The sequence below is a fragment of the Piliocolobus tephrosceles genome, chromosome 7, assembly GCF_002776525.5.
Source record: "Piliocolobus tephrosceles isolate RC106 chromosome 7, ASM277652v3, whole genome shotgun sequence".
NCBI lineage: Eukaryota > Metazoa > Chordata > Mammalia > Primates > Cercopithecidae > Piliocolobus > Piliocolobus tephrosceles.
In genome coordinates, this window is record NC_045440.1 from 25,269,451 (window position 1) to 25,285,915 (window position 16,465).

The following is a 16,465-nucleotide window of genomic DNA, read 5'->3' on the forward strand; positions in this document are numbered from 1 at the left end:
TCTTAATTTCCTGCCTTACCTTGGAAGAGAAACAGATGGCAAGGATGAAAGGAAGAGGGGACTAGAAGATAAATTATTTTGAAAATAGGAAAAAAAAAGGTCAAAAATTTATCTTCCGGTTGATGCAGCCACCAGGAAAGGCTGATGACACAGCAGATAGAGCCTTGGGGTCACCATTCTTAGACCTCAGTGAACAGGCAGAGCTGTGGGCAGCCAGAGCTCTGCCCACTAAAGGGCATCTGTCTACCACTCTGCAAGCTTTAACCCAGAGCAGTGTTAAGTCAGGGCCTCCTCGGGAGTCGCAGGAAGGGTTAGAAATGTCTGAGATCAACTAAAAAACATACTCATCTTCCAGAGTTAACTACAATTTTTCATGTTGGTTCTTCCCTGTAGTCTTTTCCTTTTGCAGAGTTCTTCACATTCATAATAGATTTTATAAAATTACTTTCATTTTTGTGATTGTTTCAAAACTAACATGTATGAGTTACGACGAGTTTATAAAAAACAAAGAAACAAATGAAAACAATTCACTTTTCAACCACACAGAAGAAATGCCAACAGTTAATGTTTGAAGGTGGTATTAATTTTCTCATACTATATATTGAGTGCCATTTTGGACAAAAAGAAACTGAAGTTCAAAAATTTCAGGCTTGGAAATGAACAAGGTTGATAGATGGGGCAAAGCAAAAACAAAAACAAACTGGCTAATTTTTTTCCTTCTATACTCTCAACATTCAGTGCAAGACTGCTCTGTGACTAGATGTGCAGGGTTTTTCCCCACAATTAATTCTCCAGCAGACTCAATGGAGCTCGATGTCCTAAAATGTAACACAAATCTGTCACTATCTATGCAGAGATAGTGTTGGATCCCACAGGTTAAGGTTTTCATATCACCAACGCAGTTTTCACATTTACTATTAAATAGCTCATCCTTTCTCCCACTTATCTGAATTTCCAGAAAAATTGTCTAAGTCTTTATATATATATATATGCATCTATTTCTAGATGTTCTAATCTGGCCCACTGAGCAGCCTGTCTTTATTTCTATGCCAGTATATAGGAAACCTTTATTATTTGCCAAAATAACCCTTAATATTCCTTCCCTCCTTCCTTCCTTCCTTCCCTCCCTCCCTCCCTCCTTCCTTCCTTCCTTTCTTTTTTGAGACAGAGTCTCTCTGTCGCTCAAGCTGGAGGGCAGTGGCATGATCTCAGCTCACTGCAACTTCCGCTTCCCAGGTTCAAGCGATTCCCCTGCCTCAGCCTCCAGAGTAGCTGAGACTACAGGCATGCACCACCACAACTGGCTAAGTTTTGCATTTTTAGTACAGATGGGGTTTTTGCCTTGTTGGCCAGGCTGGTCTCGAACTCATGACCTCAAGTGATCTACCTGCCTTGGCCTCTCAAAGTGCTGGGATTACAGGTGTGTGCCACTGTGCCCAGCCAACCCTTAATATTTTCTTGAGGTCATTATCCTCTCCCAAAACATGTGGCCAATCGTGTGCCCTGTCCCCCACTAGCACATTGGGACAGTTGGGCCTACATGAGCCAACTGGCGCTTCCTATACCTCACGTCTCAGGAAATGGTTCCAGAATTGTCATGTGATCCAAACTGGGCCTCAGGAGTTTTCAGCTGGAGCAGCTGAGGAAGATTACCCCTGGCATTTGCCATCTGAGTGCTGGAAGGAAGTGACGCCTTCCCGGCCACATGGAGGAAGCCCATCTGCAGAGGGAGGAAATAAGAACCCAGAACAGAGGGGCTAGGCCAAGTAAAAGACGCAAAATACGTGGGCTACATGGAGTTGGATTCAGTTTGGACTCGGTCATCTGGTTTTTCTAGTTACAGGAATCCATGAATTCCCTTATTTTTGGATGAAACTGGTTTGAGTTTCTGCCTTAGCAGGTAACATCTAAGTGTCTCATAAACAGTAAGGGACCACACAAATTCAAGGTAGTGGTAACACCTGGGAAAAAGAATCATTTCTTCTAATATTAGTCACTCCAAAAACTCTTAGTCCAAGTTTCTCCATATAGTGTAGACCATAATGTAAACTCTACCTATATTATAGAATTATTTTATAGATAAAAGGAAAATATATATGAAATCTAAAAAACTACAAAGATGAAAGTATTATTTTTATCATGGGCATATTTATTTTCCTTAACTTTGCCCATCTTATTTGAGAGAAATTACTTTCATGTCTTTATCTATGCTACAGCCTCCTAATAGGTTCATTATGGTTTATAAATGTAAGTTATAATTAGATTTCTATAAGGTCAACACTATTTAGAAGAATTAGGAAAGCAGCTGACTTGTATTATCTGTTTCTATTCATGTAAAATTCACCACAAGAAAGATGATTGCTTTAGTAATTTTATTTTTCACTAAAAGCTGCCTAGTCCAAGCATTATCAATGGAGAAATGTCTCAGATAAATGGTACCTGCAGCTGTCACATCAAACCAGATGACAACAAAATCTCCGTGTACACCACGGTGTCTAAATGTTCAATGTATCCAAAGACCACTTTCATTCCCAAAGTAGCTTTTACAGTGGCCCAAACCCCCGCCCACCCCTCCTTTTTTTTGAGACAGGGTCTCACTCTGTCACCCAGGCTGGAGTGCGGTGGCGTGACCTCGGCTTACTGCAATCTTTGCCTCCTAGGCTGAAGTGATCCCCCTACTTCAGCCTTCCGAGTGGCTGGGGCTACAGGCATGTATTCAAACACTCAGCTAATTTTTTAATTTTTGTGGAGATAGGGTCTTCTTGTATTGACCAGGATAGGCCCTGTATTTCTTAAAGAACAGCACAAATAATGGGAAATGATTGTTAAATTATTTAATTTCCCCGCACTGTAAAATAATTGATGTGTACGGGAAGAATTTCTGTGGGTTGACTGAAGCAGGCAGGAAAATGATGTTTCTTTGTCTATTGTTTTGTTTTAACACCACTAGATACACTGGTTCTGCTTCATTCTCTTGAAAAAGATTTTTGCTTGACTTATAACGTCTTGCCGAAGAACACCATGATATTTTAACGTAACAGGAATTAATTAATCTTTAAACCTCTAAAATTAATTTCATCCTTCCTGAGGAAAGACAAAGGGAAATGGTCAGGATTCCCACCATGAAGTACACAGGAATCCCAGCTCGAACCTTGCCTCTGGCTTTATCTGTTTAATTGCTTGTTTGTCTCAATTCTGAGATTATGTGTTCTTAAACATAATTTCTTTAAAACCTTGAAACCATATTCCAGGGGAGAAAATAAGGTTTATGTCATCATGTTTGATGGAGAAAACCAGTTTCTGCATCTTTTCATCTCTGCTGTGGTTGGTCGTTAAGAAGATGTAATTAGTCAATATCTTTGGCTTGCTGTATTCAGATTGAACATAGCTTTTTCAGAACAACTTTTATGTGCATAGCACCTTGTTCTCACTTGTTTTATCTTAATTTTGACAATAACCTTATGAAGTGGTATTTTTATAGTCATTTTAAGTGGAGGAACTTGAGGTTTAGAGCGATTTGTCCAAAGAGCCAGTACTGAGATTACATCATTTGTTCAAGGTTGCACAACTAAAAGGAGTCAGAATTTCAACTCAGGCCTTTCTGATCTATGCCATGTGCCTTTTTGACCCTCTTCCCTCTGCTTGCTAAACACTGAATAATTGAAAGTATCATGGATGATACATCTAATTTTGAGATTTGATGAATCTCAAAAGCATTATGCTTCAGCAAAAGAAGCCAGACACACAAAAGAGTACATACTGTCTAAAGTCATGTATATGAAATCCAAATACAGACAAAACTAAGCCACATAGATGGAACACAGACAGTAGTTGACAGCTGCACAATGAATGCTCTGCAGTGTAGGGATTCGACTGAAAGAAACACAAGGGAACTTTTTATGGGGGTGGAAGTGTTCTATATCTTGTTACTTGGATATACACAATTGTCAATACTCTTGGAATACTGAACATCTAAAACCTGTACTTTTCATTGTGTGTTAATCACATTTCAATTTTTTTTTTTTTTTTTTTTGAGACGGAGTCTTGCTCTGTCACCCAGGCTGGAGTGCAGTGGCACAATCTTGGCTCACTGCAACCTCTACCTCCCGGGTTCAAGCAATTCTCCTGCGTCAGCCTCCCAAGTTGCTGGGATCATAGGCGCGTGCCACCATGCCCAACTAATTTTTTTGTATTTTTAATAAAGACAGGGTTTCACCACATTGGTCAGGCTAGTCTCAAACTCCTGACCTTGTGATCTGCCTGTCTCAGCCTCCCAAAGTGCTGGGATTACAGGCATGAGCCACCGTGCCCGGCCACATCTCAATTTTTTAAGAAGAGAATATTCTATTTAAATGACCTAAAGTGCAGTTTCAGGTAACTCTACTTCTCTGGTAGTCTTCAAAGTTGATATATAGAAATTTCTACTTTGAAATAGAAAACAAAAAATAATACTTTTAATGTCAACAATGTCTTTGACTACAAACTTTGCCAAAGTTACTGACTTAGGTTTAGTGAGAAGATTCAGGAGAAATCTGGGCTACGAAGCACAATCGCCAGGAATTCTTACTTTTATCAAGAATCTATGTTTAAGTAATAATTGTATAAATGTTAATAAGCATTAACTGAACATTGTCTAAGTACCAGACACGGAGTTAAATGCTTCACTGCCTCTTCTCACTTCATCCACACATCAATTGAATGAGGCAGGTAACATTATAACCACTACCCTCTGAAAGATAAACTCTACAAGACTTAGAGAAGTCAGGTGGCACATCCAAGATCCCAGAAGTAGGTATTGGGTTAGAAATTTGCAGAAGAGAATCTGAATCTTAGCTCCAGTCTTACACTACTTAATATTGCTTTCAATGACAGCACTAATGAAAAAATTCAAGGGAATCAAGAAAAATGTTGAATGGTTAGCATTAACTTTTGCTTTTTACTAGTCTTGTATTTTCTAGGTATTCTGCATTAAGTATGGGTTACTTTTTTAGGTAATAAACTATAGTCTAAAATGACAGTTAATAGAATGCAAGTATGGGATTGAACCTCGAAATATTTTGGAAGTTAAAAAAGTAACTCTCATATAGACAATGTAAATATTCTGTTTCAGTGCAGTGGACTAAAACTACATTGTGCATTTCTCTGTGGCATCAGAAAGCTTATTAAAAATACATAGCATGAATGTATTATTTTTCTGGCTTGAAGAAAAATATCCAATGGCACCCTTATCTCATAAAATTTAGAACTGAAGGATGAAGTCATATTATGATGACCCTGCCTGTGTGACATTTTCACCTTAGGACGGATGTCTTGTGTTTGAAACCTGATTAAATCTGATTATCAGATGTAATGATAGCTTGCAATTTTCTAAGGAATAATCCTCACAGAGGAAATTGATAATTCTACAATGCAAACCTTTACTTTATACTAATGGGTTAAGATGAAATACTGTGAGGTTTCCTCAGCACTTACTATGCTCAGAATTTAGGTAAGGGAGAAAGTAACTCAGACATCTATAGCTGATGTCAGTTCCAGCTACTGTGGCCCCTAACATGATGGTTTTCAGTGAAAGTGTAAGGTTATTCTCTAGATTTACAAATCTACAAATTATCAAAATGTTACAGATTTTAAAACTAAATCACAGCTACCAACCCACATTGTTTTTCCCTTTTTTTCCGTCCACCTGTCCACTGAATTCTCACTTTCAAGTCAATCAAATCCACTCAAGTTTTGGGAATCATGAACCTGACAAAAATACATGATGAAAAATACAAAAGTATTTTGAAAGTATAGAAATGCAACATTTCTGATTCCCGTCATTCTAGTCATTTTCAATGCTTTTCCAAATTATCCTACCTTGGCCTTTGTCTGGTATGCCAACACTCATTTAGAAAACCACAAATAGTCTTTGGTTATTTACTCATCTTGACTTCCTGTATACAGTAGATTTCTTTGTGCCTTCTGGATGCATTCCTTTTGCTGGAATATTTCATCCAAGAGTGATTTCAAAGAGATTCTCTGTGTTCATCTTTCTGAGGCAATTGTATACTTGAGAATGCTTTTATTGCACTTAAAAGCTCAACTGGATGAAAATATTCTAGGTTCATACTTACTTTTTCCATCAGCATGTTAAAAAATATTAGCCTAGTGTCATCCAATATCATTGGTGAAAAGTCTAATATCAGTTTGATTTTTGTTTCTTTTTTTCAGGAAGCTCTTCTTTTACTTTGATGGTCTTAAATTTAGCAAAGTGTGGATTTTTCTTATGCATTCTCTTACTTTCGCATTCTGTGATCTTTCTTTTATAATAAAAAATTCTCAATCATTTTTTCTTTAAATATTTCTCCCCTTTATTCATTTATTTATTTTTCTATCAATTCATTTGTTTATTTAAGACAGGGTCTCACTCTGTCACCCAGGCTGGAGTACAGTGGCATGATCATGGCTCACTGCAGCCTTGAGCTCCTAGGCTCAAGTGATTCTCCCTTCAGTCTCTTAGGTAGCTGGGACTAGAGGCACACACCACCATGCCTGACTAATTTTTGTGTATTTTGTGGAGATGGGGTTTTGCCACGTTGCCCAGGCTGGTCTGGAACTCATAGGCTCAGTGATCCTCCTGCCTCGGCCTCCCAAAGTGCTGGGATTACAGGTGTGAGCCACTGTGCCTGGCCTCCTCTTCATTTATTGTATTTCCTTCTGAAGCTTCTTCTATTTTTCCTATTAACATGTCTTTTATATTTTGGTCTTTTTAATACATACTTGATTGTTTCCCAGAAGGATTCCTTTACATGGTTTTTTTCAGTTTGCTAGCTCATCTTTGGCTATATCCATTCTAATATTCAATCTATCTACTGAGTTTCTTATTGTGATGATAATGTGCCATTGCTTTTTCCTTATACGTCTTTGTTCTTGCTTTAAATTGCCAAAACCAGTTGATTATCCCTTATCCAAAATGCTTGGGACAAGAGCTGTTTTAGATTTTGGATTTTTTCCAATTTTGAAATATTTACATATGCATAATGAGATATCTTGGAGATGGAACTCAAGTCTAAACACATTATTTATGTTTTATATACACTTTATAGATGCAGCCTCAAAAATAATTTTATATAGTAGTTTGAATAATTTTGTGCATGAAACAAAGTTTGTGTATACGAAACCACTGGAAAGCAAATATGTCAGATGTAAAACTTTCTACTTATGACATGTGTTCATGCTTTAAAAGTTTTGGATTTTGAAGGATTTTGAATTTCAGATTTTTGAATTAGGGATGCTCAACCTGTATCTTCTTGAAAAATATTTCTTTTGTTTACTTTAAATTGATGATTCGTGCTTTGCTTGTGTTGGTTCTCCAGCTAAATTTCGGGCATTCAGTACATTTCTCTCTAAGTGTATGTTACCAGAGGGTGCCAATTCCCTTGGGTGGTATCTGTGCAACCTGTTCTAAACTCCTGCTGGGTTCAGGCTCCACTTGGATGCCACCTGTTCCTGGCTCCAGCACTAGGCTTGTAATTAGGGTTTTCTTCTTCCAAGTGGTGATTGGGCTTTTCTGCTTGGGTTAATTTGGGGAAATACAATAATGCAACTGAGATCTCTGTCTCTCCTTCTCCCTCTCCTGGCCCTCCTTCAATCTGGACTGCAATTCCCTCCCACACCCACCTACGCTCTTCTGATGTTTCCAGGGGTTCTAGACAACCTTTGCATTAATTAATCAACTCTATCAATTTCATTTTCACCTCCAGAGCATTTCCAAACTGGGCTACATGTTTGCTTGCAGTGTTGCAAATATCACCTTTTGTGTAACATTAGAATGTTCCAAATTTTAAAGCTAACTATCACTAGCCCATTGCTCCGTTCTTTCTTTTCCAGGAGGTCTCTCCAATCCTAAAGGTGGTATCATTCTCATGTGAATTCTTTTTTTTTTTTTTTTTAATTATTTTTTTATTTATTTATTTTTTATTATACTTTAAGTTCTAGGGTACATGTGCATAACGTGCAGGTTACATATGTATACATGTGCCATGTTGGTGTGCTGCACCCATCAACTTCTCAGCACCCATCAATTCATCATTTATATCAGGTATAACTCCCCAATGCAATCCCTCCCCCCTCCCCCCTCCCCCCTCCCCATGATAGGCCCCAGTGTGTGATGTTCCCCTTCCCGAGTCCAAGTGAGCTCATTGTTCAGTTCCCACCTATGAGTGAGAACATGCGGTGTTTGGTTTTCTCTTCTTGTGATAGTTTGCTAAGAATGATGGTTTCCAGCTGCATCCATGTCCCTACAAAGGACGCAAACTCATCCTTTTTTATGGCTGCATAGTATTCCATGGTGTATATGTGCCACATTTTCTTAATCCAGTCTGTCACTGATGGACATTTGGGTTGATTCCAAGTCTTTGCTATTGTGAATAGTGCCGCAATAAACATACGTGTGCATGTGTCTTTGTAGTAGCATAATTTATAATCCTTTGGGTATATACCCAGTAGTGGGATGGCTGGGTCATATGGTACATCTAGTTCTAGATCCTTGAGGAATCGCCATACTGTTTTCCATAATGGTTGAACTAGTTTACAATCCCACCAACAGTGTAAAAGTGTTCCTATTTCTCCACATCCTCTCCAACACCTATTGTTTCCTGATTTTTTAATGATTGCCATTCTAACTGGTGTGAGATGGTATCTCATTGTGGTTTTGATTTGCATTTCTCTGATGGCCAGTGATGATGAGCATTTTTTCATGTGTCTGTTGGCTGTATGAATGTCTTCTTTTGAGAAAGGTCTGTTCATATCCTTTCCCCACTTTTGGATGGGGTTGTTTGTTTTTTTCTTGTATATTTGTTTGAGTTCTTTGTAGATTCTGGAAATTAGCCCTTTGTCAGATGAGTAGATTGCAAAAATTTTCTCCCATTCTGTAGGTTGCCTGTTCACTCTGATGGTAGTTTCTTTTGCTGTGCAGAAGCTCTTTAGTTTAATGAGATCCCATTTGTCAATTTTGGCTTTTGCTGCCGTTGCTTTTGGTGTTTTAGACATGAAGTCCTTGCCCATGCCGCTATAAATTTCCCTCTACACACTGCTTTAAATGTGTCCCAGAGATTCTGGTATGTTGTATCTTTGTTCTCATTGGATTCAAAGAACATCTTTATTTCTGCTTTCATTTCGTTATGTACCCAGTAGTCATTCAGGAGCAGGTTGTTCAGTTTCCATGTAGTTGAGTGGTTTTGATTGAGTTTCTTAGTCCTGAGTTCTAGTTTGATTGCACTGTGGTCAGAGAGACAGTTTGTTATAATTTCTGTTCTTTTACATTTGCTGAGGAGTGCTTTACTTCCAATTATGTGGTCAATTTTGGAATAAGTGTGATGTGGTGCTGAGAAGAATGTATATTCTGTTGACTTGGGGTGGAGAGTTCTATAGATGTCTATTAGGTCCGCTTGGTGCAGAGATGAGTTCAATTCCTGGATATCCTTGTTAACTTTCTGTCTCGTTGATCTGTCTAATGTTGACAGTGGAGTGTTGAAGTCTCCCATTATTATTGTATGGGAGTCTAAGTCTCTTTGTAAGTCTCTAAGGACTTGCTTTATGAATCTTGGTGCTCCTGTATTAGGTGCATATATATTTAGGATAGTTAGCTCTTCCTGTTGGATTGATCCCTTTACCATTATGTAATGGCCTTCTTTGTCTCTTTTGATCTTTGATGGTTTAAAGTCTGTTTTATCAGAGACTGGGGTTGCAACCCCTGCTTTTTTTTGTTCTCCATTTGCTTGGTAGATCTTCCTCCATCCTTTTATTTTGAGCCTATGTATGTCTCTGCATGTGAGATGGGTCTCCTGAAGACAGCAGACTGATGGGTCTTGACTCTTTATCCAGTTTGCCAGTCTGTGTCTTTTAATTGGAGCATTTAGTCCATTTACATTTAAGGTTAATATTGTTATGTGTGATCTTGATCCTGCCATTATGATATTAACTGGTTATTTTGCTCATTAGTTGATGCAGTTTCTTCCTAGGCTCGATGGTCTTTACATTTTGGCATGTTTTTGCAATGGCTGGTACCGGTTGTTCCTTTCCATGTTTAGGGCTTCCTTCAGGGTCTCTTGTAAGGCAGGCCTGGTGGTGACAAAATCTCTAAGCATTTGCTTATCTGTAAAGAATTTTATTTCTCCTTCACTTATGAAACTTAGTTTGGCTGGATATGAAATTCTGGGTTTAAAATTCTTTTCTTTAAGAACGTTGAATATCGGCCCCCACTCTCTTCTGGCTTGTAGAGTTTCTGCCGAGAGATCTGCTGTCAGTCTGATGGGCTTCCCTTTGTGGGTAACCCGACCTTTCTCTCTGGCTGCCCTTAAGATTTTTTCCTTCATTTCAACTTTGGTGAATCTGGCAATTATGTGTCTTGGAGTTGCTCTTCTGGAGGAGTATCTTTGTGGCGTTCTCTGTATTTCCTGAATTTGAATGTTGGCCTGCCCTGCTAGGTTGGGGAAGTTCTCCTGGATGATATCCTGTAGAGTGTTTTCCAATTTGGTTCCATTTTCCCCCTCACTTTCAGGCACCCCAATCAGACGTAGATTTGGTCTTTTGACATAATCCCATACTTCTTGCAGGCTTTGTTCATTTCTTTTTCTTCTTTTTTCTTTTGGTTTCTCTTCTCGCTTCATTTCATTCATTTGATCCTCCATCGCTGATACTCTTTCTTCCAGTTGATCGAGTCGGTTACTGAAGCTTGTGCATTTGTCACGTATTTCTCATGTCATGGTTTTCATCTCTGTCATTTCGCTTATGACCTTCTCTGCTTTAATTAGTCTAGCTGTCAATTCTTCCACTCTTTTTTCAAGATTTTTAGTTTCTTTGCGCTGGGTACGTAATTCCTCCTTTAGCTCTGAGAGGTTTGATGGACTGAAGCCTTCTTCTCTCATCTCATCAAAATCATTCTCTGACCAGCTTTGATCCGTTGCTGGCGATGGGCTGTGCTCCTTTGCAGGAGGAGATGAGCTCTTATTTTTTGAATTTCCAGCTTTTCTGCCCTGCTTTTTCCCCATCTTTGTGGTTTTATCTGTCACTGGTCTTTGATGATGGTGACGTACTGATGGGGTTTTGATATAGGTGTCCTTCCTGTTTGATAGTTTTCCTTCTGACTGTCAAGACCCTCAGCTATAGGTCTGTTGGAGATTGCTTGAGGTCCACTCCAGACCCTGTTTGCCTGGGTATCAGCAGCAGAGGTTGCAGAAGATAGAATATTGCTGAACAGCGAGTGCACCTGTCTGATTCTTGCTTGGAAGCTTCCTCTCAGGGGTGTACTCCACCCTGTGAGGTGTGGGGTGTCAGACTGCCCCTAGTGGGGGATGTCTCCCAGTTAGGCTACTCAGGGGTCAGTGACCCACTTGAGCAGGCAGACTGCCCCTTCTCAGATCTCAACCTCCGTGTTGGGAGATCCACTGCTCTCTTCAAAGCTGTCAGACAGAGTCGTTCGCGTTTCACAGGCTTCTGCTCCTTTAGCTGAGCCCTGTCCCCAGAGGCGCGGTCTACAGAGACAGGCAGGTTTCCTTGAGCTGCTGTGAGCTCCACCCAGTTCGAGCTTCCCAGCGGCTTTATTTACCTACTTAAGCCTCAGCGATGGCGGGCGCCCCTCCCCCAGCCTCGCTGCTGCCTTGCAGTTAGATTGCCGCAGACTGCTGTGTTAGCAAGGAGAGAGGCTCCGTGGGCGTGGGACCCTCCCGGCCAGGTGTGGGATATAATCTCCGGTGTGCCAGTGTTACAGCGCAGTATTGGGGTGGGAGTTACCCGATTTTCCAGGTGTTGTGTGTCTCAGTTCCCCTGGCTAGGAAAAGGGACTCCCTTCCCCCTCGCGCTTCCCAGGTGAGGCGATGCCTCGCCCTGCTTCAGCTCTCGCTGGTCGGGCTGCAGCAGCTGACCAGCACCGATTGTCCGGCACTCCCGAGTGAGATGACCCCAGTACCTCAGTTGAAAATGCAGAAATCGCCGGTCTTCTGTGTCGCTCGCGCTGGGAGATGGAGACTGAAGCTGTTCCTATTCGGCCATCTTGCTCCGCCCCCCTCATGTGAATTCTTATACCTTTATTTCATATGCATACCTCTGTAAGTGTCATTTAGCATATTTTTGTGTTTTTAAAACTCACATAGAGTATTATACTGTACAAGCATGAAACAAACATTTTAAGGGCTGGGTGTTGTGGCTTACATCTGTAATCCCAGTACTTTTGGAGGCTGAGGCAGGACGATCACTTGAGGCCAGGAGTTTAAGACCAGCCTAGGCAACATAGCAAGACCCCATCTCTACAAAAAAAAATTAAATTAAAAATAAAACAGCAGGGGGTGGTGGTATGTGTCTGTGGTCTCAGCTAGTTGGGAGGCTGAGGTAGGAGGATCACTTGAGCCTGACAATTTGAGGCTGCACTCTCACTCCAAGGCAAAGATTATGATTGTGCCATTGCACTCCAGCCTGAGCAACAAAACAAGACCCTGTCCCCAAAAAGAAAAAAATTAAGATAAAAAATTTTAATATATTTACATTGGTTATATTTAATTTTTTCCCAAAAAAAGACCTTAAGGCATTTTTAAGCCAATGATATAAATATAGCACTTAATAAAGGAAAAAATACAAAATTACAACAAACGAAAGGGGAGAATGCAGACACACTAAAGTAAGGGCTAGAATAGTTGCTATGCTTGAGAGTTTAGCAATGTTCTGACTAAAAGCTCATTAAACCTATTTATTTTTGGAAAAAGATCAGAGTCATTGGAGGAATCATATTTGGATTTACAGAAGGCCACTTAATATGGTTTGTCTGTGTCCCTACCCAAATCTCTTCTTTAATTTCCATGTGTTGTGGGAGAGACCCAGTGGGAGGTAATTGAATTATTGGGGCAGGTCTTTCCTGTGCCGTTCTCATGATAGTCAATAAGTCTCACGAGATCTGATGTTTTTTTAAAAGGGAGTTTCCCTGTGCAAGCTCTCTCTTTGCCTGCTGCCATCCATGTAAGATGTGACTTGCTCCTCCTTGCCTTCCACCGTGATTGTGAGGACTCTTCAGCCATGTGGAACTGTAAGTCCATTAAAGCTCTTTTTCTTCCCAGTCTTGGCTATGTCTTTATCAGCAGTGTGAAAACAAACAAACACCACTTGATATGTTATTTACTTAAATGCAAAGTAAATCCATTGACCTTCCATTGAGTCCAGCCACCATAAAGAGTTAGAAGGCCTGCAGTTTTGCAGAATGGTTTCATAACATCCAAGCAGTGTGGGATAGAGCCTTGTAAGGCTCGAAATAGGAGCCAGGAGCAAAACAGAACAAGAAAGATCCAGAAGCTGATTTAATGTGCTTTGTTTTGAGAATTAGTTTAAGGCACCCTGTGTCTTCATAGTCATATATCTGCAGCAAAACTTGGCTGTCCACACACTGTGAAATAATTTTAAAATTTGTAGCCATGATTTTCAGTAGGAAGCAACATTACTTTCTTGTTTATTGGGCAAAGCAACTGGCATTTAGGCTGACTAGAATGTTTTAAGTGACTAATGAAACAACTGCTAATATTTCAAGCTTCCACTAGATGTTTGCAACCTTTGCAATTGGTCTTAAAGAAGTAAAATGTCTGGTTTAGATCACTATATAAATAATATCTCACAATAAATATATTGCTTTCTAAATCTATAGCTATGCCTTTTTATCACTTAGAGAATAATATATACATTGTGGAAAAGCTATATTTTTTTCAACAATCTTTACTTTGCTGCAGAGTAAAATACACTAAAAGAAAATTCAACTTCAGATACAGTTTAATATTTTTAAACTCATTAAAATTGTCTTTCGATTTTAGAGAAGGCCTTGACTGTATGTTCATGTTAGGAGTAAATTTAGAGTAGGTAGCTTTGTACATTCATTACCCCACCTACAGATTTTCAGCTCCTTCAGTCACTTTGCAATTATTTATTGACAGCCTACTATGTGCCAGGCATTGTGTTAGGTATTGGGAACACTGATGGAAGGAAAGAATGAGGGAGAGTTGCACTCATGGAATTTATGATGTAGAGGTAAATAAACAGTTGCACAATGAATCAGTGACCATTTTGCCAAGTGTCATAAAATAAAAGCAGAGGGTGCCAAGAAGCCATATAGGAATGTCTAATTGACGCAAGTTTGAGGGAGGGTGTTTCTAAGGAAGAGCCATGTTGATTGAGACCCCACATCGGAGTGGGCATTATGGAGGGGAGGAGGGCAGCAGGAAGAGTGTTTCGGATAGAGGATATGCATATGAAGCCTGGGAGGTGGGAAGGAACTTGGCATGCCTGACAACTAGAAAAGAAAAGACAAAGACAAAACTGCTGGAGCTTGGAAAATGGGGAAGAGAGGTAAGGCATATTAAGCTAAAAAGCAGGTGAGAAAAAAATCACACAGGCCCTTGCCAACCACATGAAGAATTTTGGATTTTATCCTAAGTGATGCAGAAGGGTGATATGATTAGATTTGCCTTTTAGAAAGATCACCTGGCTTTCCTGCAGAGAATGGATTGGGCAGATTAGCTGGAGGCCACATGGTCATTTGGCCAAGTATGGCAATGGCTGAGTGGAGCAAGACTTGTGGCAAGGACGAGGGAGTAAAGTGGATGGATTGGAATTAGGAGGAAGAACCAATGAGATCTGGTGAGCACTGAGGGCTTCAACCAGGTAACTGTCCCAGGTACTGGTAGCATAGATTTAGCTACCAGCTCATTTCGATATGAGCTCATATTTAGCCAGTAAAGGGGCTTGCAAGTGATGCAGCATGAGGAACCCCAACATTGTGGCTTAGTCAGGGAGGGTTCTTGGCTTTGCCCAGGAAAGAATTCAAGGATAAGCCAGGAGTGTTAGATAGCAATGCTTTTTCTATTTTTTATTTTATTTTTGAGACAGTCACGCTCTATCACCCAGGCTGAAGCACAGTGGCATGATCTCCTCCGCCTCCCAGGTTCAAGTGATCCTCTGGCCTCAACCTCCTAAGTAGCTGGGATTACAGGCATGCACCACAACACCCAGTTAATCTTTGAATTTTTCGTAGAGACGGGGTTTCACCATGTTGGCCAAGCCCGTCTCAAACTCTGGACCTCAAGTGATCAACCCAGCTCGGCCTCTAAAAGTGCTGGGATTACAGGCATGAGCCACCAGGCCAGCCTATAGTAATCTTTTATTGAATGGTCCTGCTCCTTGCAGAGCAGGGCTAACTCATAGGTAGTATGGGCAGAGTAAGGAACTTTTGGGCTATAGGCAATTATATGTATACCCACTTTCAATTGCATTCTAATAAAGGGATGGGTTAATATAAATTGAGGGGAAGTTTATTTAGAACTTTCTAGGAAAGGGGTGGTAACTTCTGGGTCACTGCCATGGAAAGGGGTGGTAACTTCCCCATCATTGCAATGGCATTTGTAAGCTGTCATGGTGCCGGTGGCAGTGTCTAATGCTAATGAGCAATGAGGTCAGCTAGGGATCACTTTCTTCACCATCTACTCGTTCCCATCAGTTTCTTCACTTCATCCTATCCAGACTAGGAAATTAGTCTGGCAGGTCTCCTCCTTCACAAGGGCGTGAGGGAGGCAACTTGAATTTGGAGGAATGCGGACAGCGAGTCTCACTGGATCTCTACCATGGCTTGGCAAGGAAGCTCAGAAGCTGTGGTGGGGGCTGGTGTTCTGTGTGTTTGTGGTCACCAGGTGTGGTCAGGGGCAGCAGGCAGGGAGCACCAGCCACCAGGCCCTTCTCAGGATAGCAGACAGGGATTTGATCTGTGCAATGCATGGAACCAGTGACCATCTTGGTCCCAGAGCCTCTCCCTCAATGACTTGGCAGCAGGCTGACAGCTGGCACTTTTCTCTCCCAGCACAGGCTTTCTGAGTATGCTTTGTTAACAGAGGTGCCTCTGTTGCATCTCTCCTGAGTTCAGAGTTTGAAGGTTGCTGTCTTAAGCCATATCCCAAGAGGGAGGACTGCTACAGAACTAAACAAGGATTGGAAGAAACAGATTATGAGGAAATCACAGTAGAACATTGTTTTTTCCAGAAACTACTTTTTTCATGTTTACATTCTTTGAAAAAAGAAATGCTGTTAGTCATTCAACAGCTCAGAAAAAAGAATTACCAAATAAACCATCAGAGTCAGATTCTACTCCTGGGTGTCTGACTGTGGCCCATGGTTTCCTGTCGACATTTGGTCCCTCTGCTTCAGTCACGCAGACCTCCCAGTTGCTCCTACTCCAGGGACCATGCTTTTGTACTTTTTCTGCCTAAAATTCTTTAACCCTAAAATTCTGACTGGGCTTTCCCTTTCTTTGGGCCTTTCCTCAAAGCACACCCAAGATGTCCTTCCCCAACTTTGCCACCCTTATCTCGCTTTTCTGCTTTTTCTTGTAGTAGTTATCATCATCTCACATAATTAGTTTTTTGTTTGTTTGTTTTGAGACAGGCTTTTGCTCTGTTGCCCAAGC